The sequence below is a fragment of the Monomorium pharaonis genome, chromosome 6 (assembly GCF_013373865.1).
Source record: "Monomorium pharaonis isolate MP-MQ-018 chromosome 6, ASM1337386v2, whole genome shotgun sequence".
NCBI lineage: Eukaryota > Metazoa > Arthropoda > Insecta > Hymenoptera > Formicidae > Monomorium > Monomorium pharaonis.
In genome coordinates, this window is record NC_050472.1 from 23,145,189 (window position 1) to 23,163,557 (window position 18,369).

Here is an 18,369-nt window from a genome sequence, read left to right on the forward strand (position 1 = left end):
CGACGGTTACGCTCTGCCGCCGATCGCGGTGGAAGAGCTTTAAGCCCGGCCGACTTAATCCGAAATGCAGCGAAGTTTCTTCGAGAGTTCTAAAGCGACGAGCAATTGGCCGTGCCACGCGGATAGAATAGAGCTCGGAGGCAATTTCATGACAGCGTCTTGGGATGATTGGATCACCGCGTTGAGCTCGATAACCCCTTCCGGCACATATGTGTGTGCGGTCTCGCCTCCTCCTCCGTATTGCCTTTCGCTCCCTCCGAGTCTCTCTCTCTCTCTCTCTCTCTCTTCCTCCCTTATCAATATATAACCTCATTATGGCGGCGCGTATATGGATTCCAATTATCTAGGTCCCGTTGCGGCAAATAACCTTTTTATTAAATTCTGCTCTATATATACGGTTTCGATCCGTCGCCGGCGTACCGCCGACGAAAGGGTTAATACAGTTCAACGAGCCGCCATGCGAGATAAGAAGCGAAAAGATCGGTGCAACCGCTACGTAAGAATCAAACTAAATGTTGCATCTCAAAAATATTTCGGAAGAAAAAGAAAAGAGAGAAAAAGAGCGAACAGATTTCTGAAGGATGACAAGCGCGAGTTTTTACGCTGGCCACGGAGCAAAGAAGTGTCACACGCAAACCTTTCTGCGACACCGTGACTCGCTGTTTGGTTTATAGAAAGCTGTGTGAACTGCGTCGACCCGTTTCTGTCAAACCTGTTCACAATGTCAATCGCAAACGAATACTATTCATTCGGCTTTAATGTTGATTCCGCGGAATATTGAATTTCTATTCCGTTACTTTACTACTGGGGCATGAATATTAACAAAATATTTAATTAAATTGGTAACAGATGGCACAGTAAATGGTATAATAATATCAATTCTTTGTTATTTGGAAAGAGACGATCAATAATTCTCCCTTTAATTATACAGAAATTAAATACCAGATGTCTCTTAATGGGCAAAGTAATATTACACTCCTGTTTATGTTAGTATCAAGTTTCGTGAAACTACATATGTATTTTAATGAGTTTAGTATTGATTATCCTTAAACAAAAATTCACAAATTATTAATTCCTTTCGTCGACATAGAATAAATATCTAGAGACTTATTTTTTTAATTTTAATTTTACTTTTTCAGATTTTGTCATGTTATGTTTATCTACTTTTTAAAAAATACTCTTTAATAAGAGAATGTAAAAAAAAAGAGAATGCTAAATTGATGAATTAAATATAATCAAATTATAAAAATCAATGACAATCTATTCACTGATTAATTACTATTTGAAATCTGCAACAATTGTCCTTTTTTTTCCTAAATCAATCCGTTGTCTAATAAATAATATTCTGTTTTCTTCTCCGTCTCATGAGGCTACAAATATTTAAAGTTTAACTGACACAACTGCAACGATATATTCTATATTTAAGAATGTAGTCTGCTTTGTGCTTCTTCATCCTCATTTACTAAATAAAGGTACTCTGGAAATATAACTTTCACAATTTAACTTTAAATAAGATAATAATTCGGGTATTAACGAGAAAAGAGAAAGACAAATGCGAGATATAATATAAATCGTCGAGAGAAAATAAGAACATTTGCACTTATACCGTAAAACGTGAAAAGCTTGCGTGAAATGACAATAGGCCTTAATTTCTGATAAATTTCTCTAACGCAATTTGTCTTCAGTATTAGTAGCGTCATTAAAGTTTCAAAATTTTCTGACACTTCCTTCGTTTTCGCATTTAATGTGCGAGGAAATCGTCTCGCGAAGTTACGAGGCGAAGATTAAAGAGTTCGCGCAACGACGAGCCTCGCCCGCAACAAAACGAGACCCCTTTCGTCATTGTTCGCCGCTTTACGAGCGTGTTAATCTCACCCTACCGTCGACTTTACTACTCTCATTCGCCGTTACGTGCGTAACGTGCTCTTGATTGTTATTCACGGAAGGACACGCAGTCTGAAACCGAATTTATCTATTACCTCCTCGTTGTCGCTGCCATAACGGGTTTCGCAACAGACTTTACACGTGCATACTAAATCCGAAATTATGTCTACGTCACCATGCTGTCTGTCCTCTTAAACGTGTTAACAGATTAATTTATAATTGGAGTACTTATATCTTCGAGAAACTGCAGAAACTTGTAGAAACTGCAAATCGTGAATCAAAAATACTTATTTTTCATGAATAACATTAATTATTAATATGATTTTTTTTAATTTATATAATCTTGTCGGTTTAATTTATAATTTGGTTAAATGTATAATATTATTGTTTCTTAAACATCATGATTTTAATAATATTAAATAATACAATAATACACAGCAAATTTTTGCTTAAATTAATAAGAGAGGAAGAGAGAGAGAAAGAGAGAGAGAGAGAGAGAGAGAGAGAGAGAGATTGCATACGGATTATTTCACAAATTATTATTTCGTAAATGTGGGCAATGCGAAATTCCTGAAAGTCGAGCGAGTTGCGATCATGTCTTCCAGACAATTAAATTTCAAATTTGCCAGTAGTGCTGGAAAATAAAGCTGAGCGACATAATGAAAACGCGGCTATCAATTGCGCCATTTCTGGAAGCAGTCATGTAGAAAATGTGTTTCGCATCGAAAAAGGGAAAAAGCTGAAAGCGGAAAGGTTAGGCGTTGGCATCAAGTTCAGAGCGACGAGGGACAAAATTAGCACCGCGATTTGGGTACACGCGATCGGGATAATTCGGTTTTGTCGATTGCAATTCGAGCTCCCGACGTGGCAACAATTCGTTATCCGATTTCATGAACGTTTCTACCATTCCGTTTCGTAACCGCACACCCGTCATCGATTTGTACTCGCGTTGAAAGCCACGTGATGACGATCATTATGCTTCACATATTACATCACTTTGTACTTTCGCAGTGGGTACATGTTTATGGTATCGTTACGCGTAGATCGATACCATTGATAAAACATTTTAGATTCTACAAACGTTGGTACGACTTTTGCGAGTTCAAACTTTGTATATTGACTGTGTAAATTACATTACCAATTGTTTTATAAAACTTGTTTTATGACGTAAATAATCACGTGATATTATTGATCTTCGTTTATTGTTAATTTATTTCAATTTTTCACTTAATTCACGAAATGTTTCTGAAGTAATATAGCAATTTATCGCAATTAGAAATTGCTGCGATGTTAAATAAATCTAACATAAACGAACTTTCTACTCGTGCTTAGGAAATATCACAATTTCTCTGACCGAGTATAGTATCGTGTATTAAATATCATAACACTCATGTTCTCACTCGATGCATAGGTCAAAACAGCAGCGTTGGACAAATCCCCGAGTCAATTTTTTGAATGTAGTAAAAGCTATTCTCTGTTCTGCACGGGATGAATACACGAAGGCTTGAGGATTTTTGTAAACATTTTCGATTGTTCTGAACAACATAGCGTATCACTTTTTTCCATTTTTATTCCTCGATAAAAATCCAAACTATCAAAACAATTTCCCTTTCAAGCTTTTTATGCATCGTGCATCTCCCGGAAAAAAAAGGAATGAAATTAAACAAGTGTAGCGAAGAAATGTGTGTATAAAGTAAATATTATAAAAAAATAATTTATCATTGTCGGTTTAATTATCGCAAATAAACGCTTATTTCATTATATATTACAACAAAATATTATTATTATTATTGTTTATATATATAAAACCGAAGAAATTAGGACTGAAAGAGTTATAAAAATATAAGTATTCTCCTTTTTTATCATTATGTTGAATAAGTTGGACTATAAGTTAGAAAATACATTACATAGAAATTACATGCAAACATGGATGCTCATTAACATAACTTAATGCAATGTAATAAGCATATAGATATTCGAATTGTTTACTGATCAAACTATGCACATCACGATTTTCGTGATATCAAGCCATTACGGCATTTTTTTTTATTTTATTTTATAATTGCAAACTGCGACCATAGCGGCGGCAGTTGGCATCGTATAAATGATTCAACATAAATTTCATGGTACCCGTGGCCTGCCACGTGAATTTTATAGTCAACATAAAACGTAGAAATGGTTTATAGACGACCTTAAAATAACATACGACCGCGATGTTAATCGCGACACCGCGATAACGAACTTTGAGGCAACTCGTACGAAAATCAGAATATAATAGAAAAAATCAACAGTGACTTTTTAACTTTTGTAATAGTCATTGAATCGATTCATGTTAAAAGAGCAATGATAATAATATCGATAAGAGTAATATTGAAAATTCGTTAAGCGTATATATTAATATTGTTCTTATATTAGCTCAATTCAGTCTAATAAAATCGTGTAATGTTTATGCATTTTTTCGACGGCACAACAACTTTGCCGAGCTTTTTATGATCGACGAGTTCATAAAGCGCATAACCAATGCTAGCTTGAGTAGTAGCGCTGTACCAGCCCGAACCAAATACCGCTTTCATGACTAAAACTATTCTGAATATCTACGTTCACCAACTTTGCTTGTTTCGTATATTTTCTGTAATAAAATTATCATAGACAGAAGAGCTCAAAAGTAAAAAAACTTAAGAGAGAGAGAGAGAGAGAGAGAGAGAGAGAGAGAGAGAGAGAGAGAGAGAGAGAGAGAAAGAGAGAGAGAGAGAGAGAAGGAAAGAAAATTGTGGACACAAAGTACACTGAAGTAACGAATAAAAGAATGCACATTTTTCAGAAGAATATGACAACGCATTTACAGTTTTAATAGACTAATGGATATCAGAAAACACAGTAATCATTTTAATTAAATATATATTCGGATAAAAATAATTTTAACTAATTTACTCAATAAATATGACAGACAATAAAACAAAACTAGTCATTATTTCCTCATTAACTTATAAAGAAAAGAAAAGGGGAAAAAAAGTCCATGTCTTCCACCTTTTATCTTTCCACCTGCCATCGGAACCTGCATCGTTAAATTCCTCAACGAAATAATTGAGTCAACTGATGCCATTATCTGACTACAATGCTAAATAGTATAATTGACTTAAATATGCCGTTTCGCTATGGACCGTCAGAGGTGAGAAGAAGGACGACGGGGAAGAGGGAGCATAGTGGGAACCCGCGAGAAGACGAGGAGACGTTACTTTTTCACTTTACTTTCATAACTGAAACCGTTGAATATTAATGCCCGCGGGCCGAGGTACTCAGAAGCTTCTTAGCGAAAGGAGCGACCATCTCCGTGAAATGGAAATGAGGAAATTATAAGAGTAACTGGGTAAATTGCGAATAAAGGCTATTATTGACACGCGCTCGGGGGCTTGTAAAGGGAATGCGACGGTGATAAAGACGCGATTCATCATGTTCCCTGATGGCATACGCCATCCCATATCCTTACGGGTATCCACACATCGTGTGTATGGATATCCATAAGGCTATTATAATCTTCTCGCTCCATGAATTTAACTTCAAACGGAATTCGCGGCATCCACTCTGCACAATAGATTCATTGTAATAAGAGTATGATCCGGGCCGCACAATCCTGGTTCAAACATTTACAATATAGTGAGGCAATCTCGTTTATTATTTACACAAATAATTTTTTGTTTAAAGTATAATATATAATCTGTTAAAATATATTTACGATCTATCATGACTATTTATTGTAACTGCAAGGTGTTTTCTAAAAGAACTGAATTTCACTGTTGTGTTTCAAGAAAGTCGGCTTCTTGATCCGATCCTGCCACGCGAAACACGAGTAACATTTAACAGCCATGTTTTACGGCTGTGACATGTAAAACGGAGGGAAATAAATCCACTGGAATAACAATTGTAACGTGCATGTAGTCGTGACGTAATAAATCGCGCCATGAAAGCCAAGGAGTTTTCATCAAATGGAAATGCCCTGATTTTACCATGCGCATTGAATATGAATCTTATAAATATCATTTAGCGAATACATTCTATTTGAAACAAATAGTAATCCACACAAAATTAGAATTATTTTGTGACGGTATAACTTACGTGGTTTAAATAATTTAGAATTTAGATTTAAATTATAAAAAATGTATCGTCATATAAAAAGCTCGTTAAAAATTCTATACATTTTATTAATATTTTATTAATATTTTGTGAGATATATGCAGAAAAAAAACATTCTTAAAATACACTTGTATGTTATTTTCACGAATTGCAAGTAAGCAGAAAATTGATATTAATCCCTTGATACAATAATCCCGATAATCAGAGATTGTCTAAATTGAATCGTTTAGTGGTATGCTAAGTAGGATTATGTACTATAAGATAAGATGCAAAGTTTAGCTAAAGTCAGATATTACCGTAAGAAGCTTAAAGAAGTTTTAGAATTTTAGGTAAAAAAGTAATGCTTCCTTTATTGCGATTACTAATGCATTTTAAATATTTAATCAACAATATATGCAGAAGAATTTAACAGTTACCTAATTTACAATGTGTACAGACTAATTTAAGTATGCGCAAGAAAATTTGTAAAGTACGTGGGAAAAGTTTTGTTATAATTAATGAAAAAAGAAACGCAATATAGACATATTATTTTCTGACATATATATCAAAATACGGAATGTTATGTAAAATAGTTTTCTTATTAAGGCATTACGTTTTTTTTTTCAATAATTGCAACTTAATTTTCATTAAATATACTACATTAAAAATACATTAATTTTTTTCAAATTAAACGTTCTGACAATCACCAATTATAATTTCTCTTTCATTGTATTATAACTACTTGTTGAAATTTCCATCTCTCTTCTAATTCAAATGCATTTTCCCTAAGTTGTTACACAGAACTGTTGAACAACATTATAATGCTACACAACGCAATTGCATGTAATTGTAAGTTGCAAACTGTGTCATCAATATAACTTGCAATACATCATCGTAAATTCAGTTCTAGTCGCTCGCGGCATGCTTCTAAAATATCCTATATATCAATTAATAAACGAGATTGAGCGAAATTATACGTGTTCATACAACGTTTTGTATTCAAAATGTATTTCGCTACATACTCTCGACATTTCCCAACGCCATTTTAGATGTCTAATTTATTTATTACACTTGATTTCCCCTGATAAATACAACGTATTAGTAAAACACCTTCGTTAGACCTTTGTTTAATATTGCGATTAAAATCTTTCTTCAGAATGGAAATTTGTTAGATTTTCTTAGAGCAGAGTTCGACAAAAAAATCATATCATACCAATCAGATTAACGCGAAGGAATAAGTTACGCAAATTTTTAGTTGAATATGATCGGACTAATTCAATCAGCACAATTCGTAGTTGGTCACGGTAAGAATTTCCGTTTAATCGAAGCGAGATGATGAATTCAATAGCTCTCGCGTGGTGAACGAACGTCAGTCGCGTTTACCCGCAGACTCCGCTGTCTCGTTTAACTGGCTTTGCGCGAGATATCACGGGAGGAAGGCGGAATTTTTTTTCACGTCGAGTTTTCTTTTGAAGTCATCACGTCTGATATGCGCGCTAGAGTTAGATAGATAGGAGTAACAGGCAGAGGAGTTGGACCGCAGAATGGCGCGACGTCAGGAAGGAAGGGGTAGCCGCAAAATCGTCGTAGCGTCGTCGTTTGCGCGGCAACTTTCCAGCTTCAGATAGATGAGCGGGAAAGTTTGAAAAAGCGCTCGTCGTCGTTCTCGCCCACCTAAGACCCCAGCGCTTTTATTACTCGTGCAAAGTCCGCCTCGAGCTCCGCCATCGGTACCGCGGAGCCGCCGCAGCACCGTGTGGTTCCGGCTTAATGTGCGGCTTGGATTTATCTGCCAGTAATCAATCGTGCGGCAGAAGGAACGAGCGGATTACAAGGGCGCAATATTTATCACATCCGAACGGTTCATTTGCATGATTTATGTCACGCCGAATTCCGGAAGTACCGGATTATTTATGCGGAATTTGCGACCGCATGCCACGCACCCTGTAATAATCTTGAATTCCACGGCAATGGAATTTCTTAATTGTAACAAAACGTTCTTCATCAATGACCTGCAATCTGAACGCTATTTCATTGTTTATCAGAACTGTTATCTTTTAATTGATTTGTTTTTTAACTTGTAATCAGTAATATTATTGTAAGATTTAAAAAATGTTATTTCTCATGTTATTGCAATTAACATAATCGCAAAAAGTTTTCTGTATAGTTCTATATAATTATAAATAATAAGTTCTAATAAAAATAAAATAATTATGCATACGTTGAGATACAAAATGTAATAACTCTTGCAACTAACGATGCGAATATCTATTGTAAACCTATTTCAGCACTTTCCATTTATCATAATTTGAATTTCCAGATTTATTTTAATTTGTGTTACTGACATTAAATTTTCAGAGCGAATACGACGCTTCTAAGGATCTTAAAATTTAAGCGAAAATACTGTAACCCTTTAAGAAGGTTTTGCACGAGACCACTGGCTAACCCCCAAATGGCGCCGTGACTCGCATGAATCGCAGGTCCAATAATGAGGATATATTATATCCTTCTTCCCTCCATCATCCTCAACCTTACGAAAGTGCCGAGGGAGTTTACGACCATGCGTTTTTCTCCCGGGCGTGATTGCGTCTCGATAAGTCGCTCTCGTAAAATTTCGAAATTCTCGCTATCAAAAAAAAAAAAAAAAAAAAAAAAAAATACAATGTAACAAATTTTAATACTTCATAAAATAATGATATAAATCAAATGCAAAATTAAAAAATATTGACATTATCTCACTTTTGTAATACTATTTTGTTTTTAATAAGTATTGTTAAATATTATTATCAGGAAATATGATAAATATGTAAGACATAAAGTTTACGTCGACACGTTCAAAAGGAGGTCGCGCAATATTGCTGCGAGGCAAGACAATTCTGTTCGAACGACTTTAGAATTTGATAACAGGCATACACGAAGCTGCTGAAACTCTTGAATGCGCAGTTATTCTGCTGTCGAACTCTTATATCGGAACGACGCGTTCGTTGCTTTTTTCTTTGTAAACTTTTCAATTCTCAGTAAAAGAAAGTAGCAACCGCGGGATTATACACTAGCAAAAGTTTGGATTACCCTCAAATTGTTACGTTTATGATTATGGCATAAGTGTATCGCGAAAGCATTCGATCGCAATGTGCATATCTTAATACGAACTTCTGCAACTTTCTGCTTCTAAATATTTTAAAGAAAATTGGAAAGCTTTCTAATATTAAACTAACACTAAATTTAAACAAAATCTAAAATTTAGAATTTACATTAAAATTAAACGGTTTCAAAAAATTACGATAATGCAGAAGCTATAATTGTATTTGCTTAATTAATATCGGAAATATATTTAGAGTTAAAAAAGTTTTATAAATTTTACATGATGCATAACATTTTCTAAAATTTTCAAGATTTTATTTTTCAAGAATTTTTAAATAATTTTATATCGTATATGTTGTATAGTAACTTTCCTTTCTTTGATAAAAGAGAATGAGTTTAATAATAATTACATTGGAGAAGCTGATATAATTACATTAGTCTTTCTTCAGCATTGATATAATTACATTGATATAATTACATTAGGTAAAACAATTCTCGCTTAAAAAAAAAACTTTTACAATTAAAAACGCAACCGTGCGTACCGTAATTGTTAAAAATAATTTAAAATCATTTTTTGCACAGTAATACAGTCATAGAGACATTTCTGCGCAATTGGATCCCTTCAATACAGAATAAAATTAAACACTATGTCACTTGGAGTTTTATTATAATGTCGCTTTTGCGCGGCGATAAAATTTCCAAGAGCCTTCGGCTTTATTTTAATAATTACCACATTCGATACCGCCAACCTAAATCACAAACGTAGCTTTTACGTTATGCTGGAATATAACCCGGCGGTTGCAACTCGAATCCAACTGGAAGCAGCGCGCGGTGCGTGTTGCATGTAACGCCGTGCAGGAATTAATAATGTAACCGCCGTTGCACCATGTTTCAAGCACGACGCGGAAAATTAGTCTGGCCTGCTGGTAGCTTTAAAAGATTTTTCACTCTTGGATGTAAGTACGCCTCAACGGAACACCACAATTTATCCATCTCCCGCCCACGCACGAAGTACTAACCCTGCAAAGCTTTATTCACCGTGCACGCAATATCTCGTACTTGACATAGCTAGGTAGCAACGGTTATTACAAATCATGCATTTATTTCACAATTACGAGAGAAATGAAGCGCATACCGCGCGGTCTAAGCAATTTAATTTTCACTTCGTACTTTTATCGCAATAAATGATAAATGTTTCCTTTACAAACGCACTTTTTCTCTTTACGACATGCATACAGGTGTCTCAATGGATATTTCAGGTACTACTTTATATTCATCCCGAAGTGATGCTCATTCTCTTTTCAAATTGAAACAGTTTTTCTATTTCAGTCTTCTATACGATCTTGTTACGCGCGAATGAGAGAGCCATTCTTAAGAAAATCAGTTTAAACGCAACTCCCTGATCGCAACTATGTGTTCGAAAATGATCATCTATCAGTGGACCCTCATTAACCGTCTCTCTCCGACGATAAAATGCTGCACGAGATAGCTTATCTCTGATGTCGTTTGTTTTCGCTCTCCACGGCGGCTGACCCATCGAGGTCGTCTATTGGGGGCTCTTTTCTACCGAGTTTTCCTCGACCACTCTTTCGTCCTTTTCCTTTTCCGTTTTCCTTCATACACCCGACCGGTCACGCTTCCTTCGGTCACGTATCTTTTCTTCCCCTTACGGGTCAGATCTTTTCTCGCGGTGACTTGGAGAGGAGACGTACGTACAGCGAACCATTCGCCGATAGGGAGGACAGTGGTAACAAGAATACGAGAGGGTCAAAACATTCGTCGTGGGGTTTTCCTGGAGTCGTTATAACCATAACGACACCTTTCACTACAACGTCGAACTAGAGGACTTCCCCGCTCGCTTCTCCCGACCCTTCCTTTCCCGGCTGTAATCTTTTTTTATCTTTTTCTCGTGGCTCAAATCGGCTTTCACGCCCCACGCGAGTAATCCCACAGACCGATCGATAACGATCGGCGTACGCGCTTTATTGCAAACGGTTATCAGTAAGATACGCCGGAAACGCGAGAATCGTTCTACAATCCGCTTCGCGAAACGAATCAAACCAATAATTTTCAGACGCGATCGGCGTGTTGTCGGTTCGCGCGCAGATTGTGCACGTAATGCGTGCACACAGACCGAAGGGATGGGAGATACATCGCGAGTTACACAATCTGATTTGAGAAAGGGAAATAACTGCGCGAGCAGGCGAATATATATAACCGCACCATGCGCCGGAATACGGTGCGTTCGTTAAGCCACGTACGTGACTTCGTTGCGTCGGCGTTTTTCGCGGAGGAAAAAGGTGGTACGGTGCGACGAGAGACAGGGACGCTCTCTTGCCCTCTCTCTCTCTCTCTCTCTCTCTCTCTCTCTCTCTCTCTCTCTCTCTCTCTCTCTCTCTCTCTCTCTCTCTCTCTCTCTCTCTCTCTCTCTCTCTCTCCCTCTCTTTTCTGCAAAATGCCCGAAGCGTGCAAAATATTATATATCTGTCGTCGCTGATTGGACGGCGCGGCCTGTAACGCGGGATACGTGCGCGGATCAAAGAATGCGCGCTACGAATGTGCTACTGTTTAAACGGGACCGGGTCTCGTTATAAATATGTATGCATATGCGGAACCACGGGAACATCCGCATGAGACAAGAAAATATCGACGTCCGATTATAATCCACTCTCGGTGGCGTGAGATTCGGTTACCGCGACGAGAGCAGACGCTTGTGACGAGGCCGGGCCACTCACTCGTACACGAGTGCCACGATGAATAATACATACGATATGGACAAGCGATGACGTGTTCACTTTTGGGATAGCTCTAATAATAAAGACTGCAACTCTTGACAGTAGTGGAATTATAGTTTTGTCACTTTCGCTACTCACAACACATTGAAAAGGAATATGGTAATAGCCATCAAATGTTGAATAAAATAATGCTAATTAAATATTTGATTAATATATAACTATAGAAAATAATTTTATTTTCTTAACTCTTTAGTAAATATAACCAAATTTAGTAATTTAGTAATACACTAAACAATTAAGAATGTAAAATTATTTTCAGCCCTATTAATCAAATATTTGATTTAAATTATTTTACTCAACATTACAACAATTCAAACTCAAAAGAGATTAACATCTTAGTACTCAATATGTCTTAATACTGTAATATGTATTTTTATTCAATTTAAGAATTATATTTAAAAATCAAAAGTAACAACGTGCAATTTAAAGAACTAGAAAATGTATATAAAATATTATTGAGCAATAAGATCCTGTTATAATTGTTGCTTTCCTCTCAATTCTTTCTATTATATTTGAATGCACATAATAATAAGTAATAATAAGTCTATAGATTTTAAGTAATTTCTGTAATGTAAGAATTTTATATAAAAAAATTTTAAATGCTTTTAAAATCTTTCCCCCCAGAAAGATGCATCTCTCTCTCTCTCTCTCTCTCTCTCTCTCTCTCTCTCTCTCTCTCTCTCTCTCTCTCTCTCTCTCTCTCTCTCTCTCTCTCTCTCTCTCTTTCTTTCTTTCTCTCTCTCTGTGTGTGTGTGTATGTTTTAATAGTATTTTTCTAAATCTATGAGTAACGCGTTATTTGAGTTTATTGGTTTCCAAGCTTTGCAATAAACTAATAAATCAATTTTCTATTGAGGGGAGGGAGATTATCGTAATAAAATACGGTTTTTGGACCCACCAATATATATCGATTACGTTCACGTGCTCAGAGATGCAACACTTTTGGTAAATCTCCGGGGAAATATCTATTATTATTCCAAGTATTTCTTGATTGGTTCACATTAGGTAAAGTGATCGTCTTTGCGATGCTTATCACGCGCACGCAAGACAAGTAATATTAAAGTAGTTCATCGTGTTTGTCAACTTAATGTCGTTGCGACGTAAAACAGACTGATCGATGGCTTCAGCAACGTTATGCTGAGTAATATTACTTTACGTAATAACTATGAGCAGAATAACAGCAGTGACAGACATATACAGACGTTAATAATTATTGATTTTGTTAATTCTTACATTTATCAGCTTCTTTCCGACAATCATGTGTTAAAAAAGATCTGTCAAACAGATGTACAAGAAATAAAAAAAATTTTTAATTTCGAGTACACGATGATGGATGGAATTTCAATCTAGTGCAAACATGACATCTTCGAGTTTCATTCATAGCCTATGTTTTGCGTCACATACATAAAAAGTACATGTGTTTGAATGTCTTTTTGTTTGTAAATAAATGTACCGATATTATAATAAAGGCACGTCTTTCTATTATGCACACATTGCAAAAAAATAATTCTTTATACAATAAAAATTTTATTTTATGCTATACTTCAACATATATTTAATAAACTCTTTGTCGGTTAATATTATTACTCACACACACACACACACACACACACACACACACACACACACACACACACACACACACACACACACACACACACACACACACACACACACACACACACACACACACACACACACACACACACACACACACACACACACACATTTTATTTTACTTATTCTCTCTCATTTTATAGATTCTCACTTTTGCATACATTGCTAAGTAAAAAATTACAGCAGTTTGATTTATTACACTTATGCCTAAAATGCAATATAATTAAAAATTTCTTTTACTCAAATTTTTTCGAAAGCTTACACGAAAGCAAGGCAAGTGAGAAATAAAAAAAGTGGTACAACACGAAAACTCACTTAACACAACAATGCAAAAGAAATCTCACTCTCGCAATTGGAGAATCCATGCCTCGTTTACACAGCGTGCGTTGTATATTTGCATAGCGATTCAAAGGAGATGCACATCGGGGCACGATATACGCAGTGAGCTGTTGAGAGCACTGTTCACACAGAGGAGAGTCGAATATGTGAAAAATACACTGTTTATCCGCAACAAAGAATCGTGCGAAATATAACGGCTGATTCTAGCGTACTGCATGTGGTCGAGCGTGAGGATACTTCTTTTTTCGAGGACTAAAGACATACACACTACGCAAAAACTGTACGCTCGAGGACCATAGAAGTAATACAGCTGAATGGAGTATCTCTCTAATAAAATTTATTTAACTTGGTCCACAGTGAAAAGAGCGTTCGAACTACGCCGGACCGAACAACTGAATAGATAGCTTAAATAATTTCATTACATTTTATTTTTATAATCAAAGCGGATTTTAATGTTGAAAGCGTATTTATGCAAGATGCACTAATTGGAGCACCATTTAACTAATCAAAAGTAGAAATTCGCGTGAGAAAAGTAGAAATGTCACGGAGACATGGAATTTCGCACGCCATTCGTTTGCAGACGTGAACATTACTCAATTTTCAGCGGACAGCGTTCAGTTTGCCATAGATTTGATTTAAATGACTGGCTGGCACGCAGGCGGCCAAGCGTAATTTTCGTAAAAGTCCTCGCGCCGACGTTGAATAAAATGCGAACAAAATCGGTAAAAAAAAGAGAAAGACAAAAAAAGAATAATGTAACATTATAGGATAAAATAATATATGAGATATATGACTTGTTAATACATCACGTGATGAAGTAAAAAGAATAAGAATTGTTTCTTTCGTTATTCTATGTACCGTTATGTAACTCCTTCCGCATTCTATTACTTAGAAAACCAAGTAAATTTGATTGTTATTTGGATTTGCTAACGATTATCATATAAAATAAAGAAGTTCGATTGTCAAATAACTCCGATACATGTTGACAATCGCTTTGTCTTTAGGATACATTTATCAGCTTCATCACGACGAAAGTAATGGATTCATATTACGGCACATTTTCTTTCGCGTAATCCTTCACGCGCGTCATATTATTTGCAGATCAGTTACTAAATTTCCTTCCTTATTTTATCTCTGTTGGCAATAGATGAAATGAAGATAAGGCGAGTAAAAATAGAAACACGGACGAAAACATTATTCAATTTATATATCGATCAGAATAGTTTTATTTTATTCTACAGTTGAATCTGTTGATGAATTTGATCAGGCGCAATTCATTCTGCTCTTGAAGTTAAAGAGAATTCATAAGAAATATAACCGTTAGAAATGTAAGTCACATGTAAATTTGATTTTATATAAATTGATTGATATATATGTAAATGCGTTTTTTTTCCAAAATAAATCACCTATTTGTATAAAAAATAAAATTAATTAAAAAAGAAATAAATTATTTGAGTTATCTTTTATTTAGTAAACTGATTGTATAAAAACAATATATGTTAGAATCATGATATATTCAATTGAAAATATAATCCACAATATGTATCTTTCATATCTACAGAGCATAATTAGTTTAAGTCCGTTCGCGTTTTTTCTCGATCAATCTTTTTACACGTGCGTTTGTATGTCATAATTAAATATCATAATATAACATCGTAATTTGATTATTTTCTCGTTTCTTTAATGTGATTTAAAATGGAATAACTTGCTATTTTTAAACTAAATCTATTACAAAAACAGCAATATGTATTTTAGAATATAATTTAATAATTCGAAGCAATAATTCTGATCGATAAACAATATATATATTTTTTTTTTCAGTTATCAACAACTTAAAACTTAAGTACTTATTATTTCTGTATAGAATTGTTCTTTTTCCGGATCAAGTTGCAAATTATTATGCTTTTAAATTGCGTATTTTATTCTGTAAATGTTGTAAATTATATTCCAAACACATATTGTAATTTCACAACATACAATTTTACGTAATTAATTTGCTAAATAAAAGATTGGCCATTCTCTTTTATACTTATATTATAGTTATTTATTTCCAAAAAGTGATTAAATTTTCCCCAAAAAAGCATATCCGTATCAAGCAGAATTATTCTCGTTATACATTATAAATATACTTTGCCTATAATAACCTAATCTTGTCTGGCATTATAAAAGGTTCTTACCACTTGTCACGCGGCGACAATCATCTAAATGTATTTCAGTAAATGTTTTTTGTAAGATAAAATGCAACATTAAACTTTCTTTATTTTTTATTTCGTGTTTCGAGTCGATCACGGATTACGGATTGTACGTACACCAGCTCGAACCAACTTCGGTGGACATTCAAGAGGAAAACTTTAAAAATCGCGATCGTACTGAGAAATACGTTAGAGATTGAAATGACGTAATTCTCTTCGTCCATCTCGCATGCAAACAATCCGCCCAATCAGATTTTTTTCTTATGCATGTACGCTAGACCCTCTTAAGAGTGCGATTGCCCATACGCGGCGTGTATGTACCTGCTTCCAAGGCAATTGCGGAATATTTCCAGTGGTGAGTGGTTCAAAGCGGCACGATAACGCGAATCGCGTGACTGCCGCCTTCTTGTGACACAACGGCGAGAGATCAGACTGAGTCGCGACGACCCTCGAAGAAAGTCGAGTCAACAGCCCGAGGGAAGACTTTCTTTTGCCTTAGTTGGCAACTCCTAGCCGTTTATCCTCTAATACTTATATTGTCAGTGTGACAATAAGAGAGTAGTTATTATGGCAATGCACGCAATTTTGTGAAGGAGCTAAACCAAAGAATGCGCGGATTCATAGTGAGCAAGAGAGCATTCATATGCACCCTAAGATATTCGTATGCATAATTATATGTATAATACGCACTTGCGTCTGTCCCTGATATTTCTATTCCGCGGATAAAAGCGAATGGCATTTCTTTTTTTCTCTCCTACATAATTAGGTTCTCCCACAGGTTATCGTGGTCTATCAGAAACGATTAAGGCGCGGCACGACTTAAGCGCGCACTTATACCCGGACTCTTTCCCTTCCTGCCAACGGAAACATCGATCTGCATTTATTAAAGCGCAATTTGCATCGATGCAGCGGATTCTGTCGAATCACCGAAGCGCGTGCTCTTTTTTGTAACTCTCGGACAACCTGCGGCGAAAGTGAATTCGTGTCTTTACATCTAACGCGGTCCATTTTCCTTCGATCTAATAATACCGTTTTATCTCAACTTCTTAATTAATTACATTCATTAAACTTGTGTAAGACGATAGCAGTCAATAATAACATAAATTCGGCTGAGATTATTAATCAGTTAAAATTAATAAATAATATGCATTGATCAATAAAGTTATATGGATTCATTTCATTCTTATTAAATTTCTTTAGCATTACTCTATAATTCTATATTTAAATGAAAAGCCCGTTTCAATATTACAGATCACAATCGGACATACGTAATTGCATTAGTCGATGCAATCAGGATTGCGTTTTGAATCTGTAAAACGAGTAAATTTAACTTTACATCGATAAATTAAAATTTACCCAATGCAATACTGTGGTGATATCATATTCCTTTTTAATATTTCAAGAAATAATTAAAAAAAGTCGAAGACCCTCTCTGCAGACGCTATATATACAATATTCAGATTAAGAAGACTCGATCCCGCAAATTAACTTAAAGTCGTTTCTGCAAAACACAACATTGTAAGCACGAGATGGATTTTTATATCTTAGGAAACGAGAAAAATGATTGTAGCTAAGCCATGACATCTTTTTCACAAAATTCATAAGAGAGACTTTTAATACTATTTCTATATATTTCACAGACATTCTAAATAATTCAGATTAAATATTGAATATCTTTAAAATATCTTTTTCTTCTAGTTATAGCTCGATATAAATTAAAAATAAATATTCTCCATAAATAATCTAATATTTAAATTAAGTGTAACACTTAATCAACCAATAACTATATTTGAATATAATTTATATTCAAATTATATTTCTCTCATATATAAGATTATTTTATTGTATATAGCATCTGCGCAAATAAAAGTCTGTTAAAAAATATGTTTTAACAATTTTTCAATATTTATATTACCTTTTTTTACATTCGATAATTTTCTCTACTTTTCAACCTTTCCATCAAACTTATTTTTATATGTAATATAATTCATATAATTAAATAAATTATTTTTATATATGGCAATATACGGAAAAATTTCATAGTTTAAGCGTTTGATAATTTTGTCTCGCTATCACAAAACTGGTTCTGACTTAACTCGAGGCTAGTTCTGGCCACAACAAGAGTAACGACGGCGCCGTTAACAAAGGTCAGCTTCTTTTCGCGCGTGCGGCCGGTCGAGGGAGAAGATTCAACAGATCGATTCGCAGACCGCAGGCTGTTAGAACTTTAACTAGAGCGTGTATAAACTCCGCTCACGCAGTCGTCAAGCTACACAGCGAGCAACCACAATGAATAAAAGATGGCACTGTTAAGCTCAATTGAGTAGCTCTTCGTAAGTGAGACGTCTGAC

At 35.1% G+C, this 18,369-nt stretch overlaps 1 protein-coding gene across 1 annotated transcript in view; it reads left to right on the forward strand.

The window, feature by feature from the left end:
• The window catches only part of LOC105834144 (lachesin), a 171,609-nt gene that overhangs the window by 25,994 nt on the left and 127,246 nt on the right, over positions 1-18,369 (forward strand). The gene's annotated exons all lie outside the window — the stretch shown is intronic.